Source organism: Lethenteron reissneri, unplaced genomic scaffold (assembly GCF_015708825.2).
Source record: "Lethenteron reissneri isolate LAM-NWPU_2019-01 unplaced genomic scaffold, ASM1570882v1 scaffold_1638, whole genome shotgun sequence".
Lineage (NCBI taxonomy): Eukaryota > Metazoa > Chordata > Hyperoartia > Petromyzontiformes > Petromyzontidae > Lethenteron > Lethenteron reissneri.
In genome coordinates, this window is record NW_026891375.1 from 1,234,397 (window position 1) to 1,245,959 (window position 11,563).

Sequence of the window (11,563 nt, forward strand, 5' to 3'; positions counted from 1 at the left end):
CTCCACTCACTCACTCTGTAGAACAGGGGGAGATCATACAAACTCCACTCACTCACTCTCTAGAACAGGAGATCATAGAAACTCCACTCACTCACTCTGTAGAACAGGGGGAGATCATACAAACTCCACTCACTCTGTAGAACAGGGGAGATCATACAAACTCCACTCACTCACTCTGTAGAACGGAGATCATACAAACTACACTCACTCACTCGTAGAACAGGAGATCACACAAACTCCACTCACTCACTCTGTAAACAGGGGGAGATCACGCAAACTCCACTTACTCTGTAGAACGGGGGATATCACACAAACTACACTCACTCATTCGTAGAACAGGCGGGAGATCATCAAAACTCAATCAATCACTCTGTTAGAAACAGGGGGAGATCATTACAAACTCACTCACTCACCTCTGTTGACAGGGTGGAGATCATACAAACTCCACTCACCACTTGTAGAAAAGGGGGAGATAATACAAACTCCACTCACCACTCTGTAAGAACAGGGGGAGATCATACAAACTCCACTCACTCTGTAGAACAGGGGGAGATCACACAAACTTCACTCACTCACTCTGTAGAACAGGGGGAGATCATACAAACTCCACTCACTCTGTAGAACAGGGGGAGATCATACAAACTCCACTCTGTAGAACAGGGGGAGATCACACAGACTCCACTCACTCTGTAGAACAGGGGGAGATCATACAAACTCCACTCACTCTGTAGAACAGGGGGAGATCACACAAACTCCACTCACTCACTCTGTAGAACAGGGGGAGATCATACAAACTCCACTCACTCACTCTGCAGAACAGGGGGAGATCATACAAAGTCCACTCACTCACTCTGTAGAACAGGGGGAGATCATGCAGACTCCACTCACTCTGTAGAACAGGGGGAGATCATACAAACTCCACTCACTCACTCTGTAGAACAGGGGGAGATCATACAAACTCCACTCACTCACTCTGTAGAACAGGGGGAGTCACACAAACTCCACTCACTCACTCTGTTAGAACAAGGAGAGATCATACAAACTCCACTCACTCACTCTGTAGACACAAGGGGAGATCCATACAAACTCCACTCACTCACTCCGTTATAACAGGAGGGAGATCATACAAACTACCACTCACTCACTCTGCAGAACAGGGGGAGATCATACAAACTCCACTCACTCTGTAGAACCGGGGGAGATCATACAACTCCACTCACTCTGTAGAACAGGGGGAGATCATACAAACTCCACTCACTCACTCTGTAGAACAGGGGAGGATCATACAAAGTCCACTCACTCACTCTGTAGAACAGGGGAGATTCATGCAGACTCCACTCACTCTTGTAGAACAGGGGGAGATCATACAAACTCCACTCACTCACCTCTGTAGAACAGGGGAGATCATACAAACTACCACTCACTCACTCTGTAGAACAGGGGGAGGTCACACAAACTCCACTCACTCACTCTGTAGAACAAGGAGAGATCATACAAACTCCACTCACTCACTCTGTAGAACAAGGGGAGATCATACAAACTCCACTCACTCACTCCGTATAACAGGGGGAGATCATACAAACTCCACTCACTCACTCTGCAGAACAGGGGGAGATCATACAAACTCCACTCACTCTGTAGAACAGGGGGAGATCATACAAACTCCACTCACTCTGTAGAACAGGGGGAGATCATACAAACTCCACTCACTCACTCTGCAGAACAGGGGGAGATCATACAAACTCCACTCACTCACTCTGTAGAGCAGGGGGAGATCACACAAACCCCCCTCACTCGCTCTGTAGAACAGGGGGAGATCATGCAAACTCCACTCACTCTGTAGAACAGGGGGAGATCACACAAACTCCATTCACTCACTCTGTAGAACAGGGGGAGATCATACAAACTCCACTCACTCTGTGGAACAGGAGGACATCACACAAACTCCATTCACTCACTCTGTAGAACAGGGGGAGATCATACAAACTCCACTCACTCTGTAGAACAGGGGGAGATCACACAAACGCCATTCACTCACTCTGTAGAACAAGGGGAGATCATACAAACTCCACTCACTCACTCTGTAGAACAGGGGGAGATCACACAAACCCCCCTCACTCACTCTGTAGAACAGGGGGAGATCATAAAAACTCCACTCACCCTGTAGAACAGGGGGAGATCATACAAACTCCACTCACTCACTCTGTAGAACAGGGGGAGATCACACAAACTCCACTCACTCACTCTGTAGAACAGGGGGAGATCATACAAACTCCACTCACTCAATAGAACAGCGGGAGATCATACAAACTCCACTCACTCACTCACTCTGTAGAACAGGGGGAGACCATACAAACTCCACTCACTCACTCTGTAAAACAGAGGGAGATCATACAAACTCCACTCACCCTGTAGAACAGGAGGAGATCATACAAACTCCACTCACTCACTCTGTAGAACAGGGGGAGATCATACAAACTCCACTCACTCTGTAGAACAGGGGGAGATCACACAAACTCCACTCACTCTGTAGAACAGGGGGAGATCATACAAACTCTACTCACTCTGTAGAACAGGGGAAGATCATGCAAACTCCACTCACTCACTCTGTAGAACAGGGGGAGATCATGCAAACTCCACTCACTCTCTGTAGAACAGGGGGAGATCATGCAAACTCCCCTCACTCACTCTGTAGAACAGGGGGAGATCGCACAAACTACACTCACTCAGTCACTCGTTTGTGGGCAGTGTTGAGTATCTTGGCAGTGTTGAGTCGATGGGGCAGTGTTGAGTCTATGGGCAGTGTTGAGTCTATGGGCAGTGTTGAGTCTATGGTGTAGTGTGTAGTGAGTCTATGGGCAGTGTTGACTCTATGGGCAGTGTTGAGTCTATGGTGCAGTGTTGAGTCTATGGGCAGTGCTGAGTCTATGGGCAGTGCTGAGTCTATGGTGCAGTGTTGAGTCTATGGTGCAGTGCTGAGTCTATGGTGTAGTGTTGAGTCTATGGTGTAGTGTGTAGTGAGTCTATGGGCAGTGTTGAGTCTATGGGCAGTGTTGAGTCTATGGTGCAGTGCTGAGTCTATGGGCAGTGTTGAGTCTATGGTGTAGTGTGTAGTGAGTCTATGGGCAGTGTTGAGTCTATGGGCAGTGTTGAGTCTATGGTGCAGTGCTGAGTCTATGGGCAGTGTTGAGTCTATGGGCAGTGTTAAGTCTATGGGCAGTGCTGAGTCTATGGGCAGTGTTGAGTCTATGGTGTAGTGTGTAGTGAGTCTATGGGCAGTGTTGACTCTATGGGCAGTGTTGAGTCTATGGGCAGTGTTGAGTCTATGGGCAGTGCTGAGTCTATGGGCAGTGCTGAGTCTATGGTGCAGTGTTGAGTCTATGGTGCAGTGCTGAGTCTATGGTGTAGTGTTGAGTCTATGGTGTAGTGTGTAGTGAGTCTATGGGCAGTGTTGAGTTTATGGGCAGTGTTGAGTCTATGGTGCAGTGCTGAGTCTATGGGCAGTGTTGAGTCTATGGTGTAGTGTGTAGTGAGTCTATGAGCAGTGTTGAGTCTATGGGCAGTGTTGAGTCTATGGTGCAGTGCTGAGTCTATGGTGTAGTGTTGAGTCTATGGTGTAGTGTGTAGTGAGTCTATGGGCAGTGTTGAGTCTATGGGCAGTGTTGAGTCTATGGTGCAGTGCTGAGTCTATGGGCAGTGTTGAGTCTATGGGCAGTGTTGAGTCTATGGTGCAGAGTTGAGTCTATGGGCAGTGTTGAGTCTATGGTGCAGTGCTGAGTCTATGGGCAGTGTTGAGTCTATGGGCAGTGTTAAGTCTATGGGCAGTGCTGAGTCTATGGGCAGTGTTGAGTCTATGGTGTAGTGTGTAGTGAGTCTATGGGCAGTGTTGACTCTATGGGCAGTGTTGAGTCTATGGGCAGTGTTAAGTCTATGGGCAGTGCTGAGTCTATGGGCAGTGCTGAGTCTATGGTGCAGTGTTGAGTCTATGGTGCAGTGCTGAGTCTATGGTGTAGTGTTGAGTCTATGGTGTAGTGTGTAGTGAGTCTATGGGCAGTGTTGAGTCTATGGGCAGTGTTGAGTCTATGGTGCAGTGTTGAGTCTATGGGCAGTGTTGAGTCGATGGGGCAGTGTTGAGTCTATGGGCAGTGTTGAGTCTATGGGCAGTGTTGAGTCTATGGGCAGTGTTAAGTCTATGGGCAGTGCTGAGTCTATGGGCAGTGCTGAGTCTATGGGCAGTGCTGAGTCTATGGTGCAGTGTTGAGTCTATGGTGCAGTGCTGAGTCTATGGTGTAGTGTTGAGTCTATGGTGCAGTGTTGAGTCTATGGTGTAGTGTTGAGTCTATGGGCAGTGTTGAGTCGATGGGGCAGTGTTGAGTCTATGGTGTAGTGTGTAGTGAGTCTATGGGCAGTGTTGAGTCTATGGGCAGTGTTGAGTCTATGGGCAGTGTTGAGTCTATGGGCAGTGTTGAGTCTATGGGCAGTGTTGAGTCTATGGTGTAGTGTGTAGTGAGTCTATGGGCAGTGCTGAGTCTATGGGCAGTGTTGAGTCTATGGGCAGTGTTGAGTCTATGGGCAGTGTTGAGTCTATGGGCAGTGTTGAGTCTATGGTGTAGTGTGTAGTGAGTCTATGGGCAGTGTTGAGTCTATGGGCAGTGTTGAGTCTATGGTGCAGTGCTGAGTCTATGGGCAGTGTTGAGTCTATGGGCAGTGTTGAGTCTATGGGCAGTGAGTCTGTGGATCTCTATGTATGTGTAGTGACATAAGAAGGGAGGGGCTGCTGTAGGCTCTGGGTTCCCAGGTGGGTCCAGACGCGTAATCCCCTGGGCGCCAGGCGCTGGGTTCCCAGGGGGTCCAGACGCTTAAGCCTCTCGGCGCCGCCAACGGGGGGGGGCTGTGTGTGCTCTGTGGGATGTCTGGTGGCGCACACGGCCCCACCCCTCGTTGGGGACTGGGCATATAAGCGGAGCTCCCTGGACGATCGGGGCGAGTTGTAACTCAAGACCCAAGACCCACGACCAGCCATCTGAAGACCCTGGGATGCTGCGAGAGCCAGCGCTGGGACTCTGGAACTCCCGACGCTACGACCTTGTGAGGGCGAGTTCCGGAGCGTAGCCAGAGTAGAGTATCTAGGCTGTGTAGCTAGGCTGTGTACCTAAGCTGTAGCAGAGTACCAGGACTGTTGGAGTGTTGTGTTGTAATAAAGAAGTTACCTCTACAAGTGTCTCCGGAACCCGTTACATATGTACCGTATATTGAACTTTATTGCACTGTGCACAGCCAACCGTGCTAATTGGAGGTGTGTGGGGGGGGGGGCCCTTCCATCCAACAGTGGATTGATCGTCACCCCCACGGGACGATGCCCAGAGCCGATGAGAGGTGCAAATATAAACAGAGAAAATCAAACGAGACGCCGCTACGGACAAACGCGACGCTAAACCACGGCAAACACCATCGATCCTTCGCATCGGATTTCTCCACCGGTCATCAAACCGCGTGGAGGCGTGCGGGAGGAGGGATCGCTGAGTAAGGGGAGGGCGGGTGGGATGAAAAGCGGGCGGGTGGGGGGCTAGGAGATGTTAACTACCTCGCCTGGTCTACAGGAGGTCGTGGGTTCCATCCCTGCTGCTGTATATTTGGAGTCTGCGTCTCTCTCTCTCATCATCACGGTGGCTAGGAGATGTTAACTACCTCGCCTGGTCTACAGGAGGTCGTGGGTTCCATCCCTGCTGCTGTATATGTGGAGTCTGCGTCTCTCTCTCTCATCATCATCACGGTGGCTAGGAGATGTTAACTACCTCGCCTGGTCTACAGGAGGTCGTGGGTTTTATCCCAACCCTGACGATGCCTGCTGCTGTATTTTTGAAGTCTGCGTCTCTCTCTCATCATCATCATGGTGGCTCGGAGATGTTGACTACCTCGCCTGGTATACAGGAGGTCGTGGGTTCGATCTCGACCCTGACGACACCTGCTGCTGGTAATTTGAAGTCTGCGTCTCTCTCTCTCATCATCATCACGGTGGCTAGGAGATGTTAACTACCTCGCCTGGTCTACAGGAGGTCGTGGGTTCAATCCCGACCCTGACGAAGCCTGCTGTTGTATATTGGAGTCTGCGTCTCTCTCTCATCATCATCACGGTGGCTAGGAGATGTTAACTAGCTGGCCTGGTCTACAGGAGGTCGTGGGTTCGATCCCAACCCTGACGATGCCTGCTGCTGTATATTTGGAGTCTGCGTCTCTCTCTCTCATCATCATCACGGTTGCCAGGAAATGTTAACTACCTCGCCTGGTCTACAGGAGGTCGTGGGTTCTACCCCGACCCTGAGGATGCCTGCTGCTTCTGCTGTATATGTGGAGTCTGCGTCTCTCATCCTCATCACGGTGGCTAGGAGATGTTGACTACCTCACGTGGTCTACAGGAGGTCATGGGTTCGATCCCGACCCTGACGACGCCTGCTGCCGCTGTATATTTGGAGTCTGCATCTCTCTCCCCGCGCTCACATAGATTTTTCTCCAGGTCCTCCATTGTTTTTCCACCTCCACATCACATGTGGAATCGACGTCACTGCGTTGGAGAGCGTGTGGCTACTGCTAGACATTTGCGGTAGCCAGGGTCTCTTCTGAATAAGAGCTGTGTATGTGTAGAGCAGGGCCGGGAAACGTCTGGCCGTATAAGGCCCGCAAAATCATTCGGTCTGGCCCTGCCAAGGAAACTGCAGGCGGGACTCGAAATTCAATAAATCTAGGAGCAAACCTGGAAAAGCAGTAGCGAGTAGCGGCAACATCATCAACGTACTCTTAGTTTTTTCGGTAAAGTCACTACGTAGGTAAAAAAAATGAAATTAAAATTAATAAAAATAAAATAATAAAAATCACGACGACGTTTCGGAGGCGACGCAAGTCTCCGTCATCAGGTGGGACCGTCACAGCCAGATTTGCTGCATCAAGTGAGGCAGAGATTCAAGATGCAAGCTCTTAAATACAAGTTAAGGGGGAGGAGAGGGGGGGGGGAGCTTATCAGAATGTGGTAGCCAATGAATGGAACGTATCGGGAGAAGCGGGGGCTAAAAGGGGAAAAGATGTCTTGATGCCTTTGACCGAATGTTAACATCCCCGGCGTTTAACAGCACTCTCCTTTTTCGTATTTGATTGTCAGCAAACACTGGTAAAAAAAACCAACATGGGCATTTTCGATTTAAAGCTTTCGTGACTGCAGGGATTCATCTTCTTGGTTCTTTCGGTAAAGTCATCACGTAGAATGGAAATAATAAAATAATAAAAATAAAACATAATAAAATACAATTCTCACGACGTTTCGGCCACAACGCAAGCAACCGTCCTCAGGTGAAGAACATGTCTGTCAAGTAGACAGAGTCTGACTCTGCTTGCGTTGTGCCCGAAACGTCGTGAGAATTATTTTATTATGTTTTATTTTTATTATTTAATTAGTTTCCTTCTACGTGACTTTACCGAAAGAACCAAGAAGATCATCAACATACTCTTAGTTTTTTCGGTAAAGTCACGTAGGTAAAAAATGAAATTAAATTAATAAAAAAATAAAAACAATAAAATCTTGATGGCTGTGACAGTCCCACCTGATGACAGAGACTTGTGTTGCCTCCGAAACGTCGTGATTTTTATTATTTTATTTTTATTAATTAAAATTTCATTTTTTTACCTACGTAGTGACTTTACCGAAAAAAACTAAGAGTATGAATCCTTGCAGTCACGAAAGCTTCAAATCTAGAACATCATCAACACCTGCTAACAGTTCCAGCCCATCGCATTAGGGGCGAGTTAATTAAATGTTTGACCAAATATAACGGGCTAATTTTTAAGCTGATAATTTTTTGTGGCCCGTGAATGATGTTACAAATATCCAAATGGCCCTTGGCAGAGTAACAGCGCTGGCTGCCGACCGAAAGTGGTAACTGCAGTGTACGGCAGCACGCGCGCTAGGGCTGAACAGAGGTCGCAACCGGGTACCCGATACCCGTACCCTACCCGATACCCGGCTACCCGTACCCGGCCGGGTACGGGTACCCGTTTGCGACCCTGGTGCGGCCGGGTACGGGTACGGGTAGGCCGTGAGTCACTGGTGAGTCACCGTTTGTCACTCATTTCCCAACGTCTTGTCTCTTCTCACAATTCAAGTTCCTAGAATCAACCCACCCGTGCCTGCAACATGGCTTCATCCCAGAGGTCGCAATCGGGTACCCGATACCCGTACCCTACCCGATACCCGGCTACCCGTACCCGGCCGGGTACGGGTACCTGTTTGCGACCCTGGTGCGGCCAGGTACGGGTAAGGAATCAAAACCTGTTTGCGACCTCTGGGGCTAAACGATTTGGGGATAATATCTAAATGCGATTTTTCTTCGGTTAGATATTGCGATTAAATATGCGATTACATTTTTTAAAGTCAAGCTTCAGTTCAATATTCATTAGTGTAATAGATTTAAAACGTGCGATGGAGCATTTCCACATGATATCATCAAAATATGAACCGCTCTATATATTCTAATGCAAGGATGAGAAGTTAAAAAAATATGAATTGTTCCCAACATGTCTTTATAAAAAAAATAGAACAATCAAACATAGAACAATAGTTAAGTTACATAAATAAAGTTATAATAATTTAAAAATAAAAAAATCCAATACGAAAGCAATAGGACTTTTCAAATCGCAAAAAAACCGCAGCCTTTGCCATTTGATAATCGCATTGTTTCAAATTGCGATTTCGATTTGAAATCGATTCGTCATTCAGCCCTAACACAAGTCAGCAGGCAACAGTATACACAGTAGGGGGGAGGGAGAAAACTAGGGCAGAGTTCACGGAGAGGTCCATCTGAAAGTCCCAGTAATTCATAATCAACATTTACAATTTGAGTACTCAAATTGTAAATGTTGTGGCTTCAACACACCGGTGGGGCTAAAGCAGTGAACTATTTGTCTTTTGTCAACGTGACACTTTTTTACTGATTGGCCGTGTCGGGTGGTGGAGGGTTACGACACATTTATAAATAACGCGATCTAAACCCAAAAACGTTGATTATGAATAACATTGGTCGCGAAAGCCTACATGTTAAAGTCCCAGTAACCCTCCGTCCTCTGGTCTAACACCGTTTGAGATGAGGCTCAAAAGAAAGCTGTCTCTGGTGTGGACCAGTCGGTTTCAATGACAATGCAAATATCATGAGAATGTGTTTTTTGTTTGTATTCTGACCCACAAGCATTGTTGTCAATGCAGACATGATTCCTTGTAAAAGGTTTCAGTTTAAATTTCGATTTAAAGCTTTCGTGACTGCAGGGATTCATCTTCTTGGTTCTTTCGGTAAAGTCACGTAGAAGGGAAGTAATAAAATAATAAAAATAAAACATAATAAAATAATTCTCACGACGTTTCGGCCACAACGCAAGCAGCCGTCATCAGGTGGAGAACAGGTCTGTCAAGGAGACAGAGTCTGAATGGCACGCTCCAGACTTGGAGCGACTATTTATGCTGGGAAGGTTTCAGTTTGGTGGTTTAACATCTTAACACAGCTGTTTTGTTGCCAGAAAAAGGGGAAAATCTATTATCATATTTTGATACTGGCAAAGGAGATCCCACGATGTAGATGCTCACCCCGAGCTCTCATTACTCTGATTGTGCATTGTCTTTGTGCTGTGTACGCCTTTTGGCGTCCTCTGATCTTACAACGTTAGAGACTAGGCCCAAAAGAAAGATGTCTCTGGTGTGGACCAATCAGTTTCAAAGACAATGCAAATATTATCAGTGTGTTTAATTTAGATTTTTGTTTTCTATCTACGTGACTTTACCGAAAGAACCAAGAATACTGCGCCAGAGTCAGCACTGCCCATAGCCTCAACACTGCACCATAGACTCAACAACGCACCGTAGACTCAACACTGCACCGTAGACTCAACACTGCACCACAGACTCAACACTGCACCATAGACTCAACACTGCAACATAGATTCAACACTGCACCATAGACTCAACACTGCACCAGACTCAACACTGCACCATAGACTCAACATAAGCCCATAGACTCAACACTGCACCATAGACTCAACACTGCACCACAGACTCAACACTGCACCATAGACTCAACACTACCCATAGACTCAACACTGCACCAGACTCAACACTGCCCATAGACTCAACATAAGCCCATAGACTCAACACTGCACCACAGACTCAACACTGCACCATAGACTCAACACTGCCCATAGACTCAGCACTGCACCATAGACTCAACACTGCACCATAGACTGAACACTACACCATAGACTCAACACTGCCCATAGACTCAGCACTGCACCATAGACTCAACACTACACCATAGACTCAACATTGCACCATAGACTCAACACTGCACCATAGACTCAACACTGCACCATAGACTCAACACTGCACCACAGACTCAACACTGCACCATAGACTCAACACTGCACCATAGACTCAACACTGCCCCATAGACTCAACACTGCACCATAGACTCAACACTGCACCATAGACTCAACACTGCCCATAGACTCAACACTGCCCATAGACTCAACACTGCACCACAGACTCAACACTGCACCACAGACTCAATACTGCCCATATACTCAACACTGCACCATAGACTCAATACTGCCCATATACTCAACACTGCACCATAGACTCAACACTGCCCATAGACTCAACACTGCACCATAGACTCAACACTGCCCATAGACTCAACACAGCACCATAGACTCAACACTGCCCATAGACTCAACACTGCACAATAGACTCAACACTGCATTGTAGAATCAACACTGCACCATAGACTCAACACTGCACCATAGACTCAACACTGCACCATAGACTCAACACTGCACCATAGACTCAACACTGCACCATAGACTCAGCACTGCACCATAGATTCAACACTGCACCATAGACTCAACACTGCCCATAGACTCAACACTGCACCACAGACTCAACACTGCACCATAGACTCAACACTGCCCATAGACTCAACACTGCACCACAGACTCAACACTGCACCATAGACTCAACACTGCACCATAGACTCAACACTGCCACTCAGACTCAACACTGTCCTTAGACTCAACACTGCACCATAGACTCAAAACTGCACCATAGACTCAACACTGCCCATAGACTCAACACAGCACCATAGACTCAACACTGCCCAATAGACTCAACACTGCACAATAGACTCAACACTGCATTGTAGAATCAACACTGCACCATAGACTCAACACTGCACCATAGACTCAACACTGCACCATAGACTCAACACTGCACCATAGACTCAGCACTGCACCATAGACTCAACACTGCACCATAGACTCAGCACTGCACCATAGATTCAACACTGCACCATAGACTCAACACTGCCCATAGACTCAACACTGCACCACAGACTCAACACTGCACCATAGACTCAACACTGCCCATAGACTCAACACTGCACCACAGACTCAACACTGCACCATAGACTCAACACTGCACCATAGACTCAACACTGCCACTCAGACTCAACACTGTCCTTAGACTCAACACTGCACC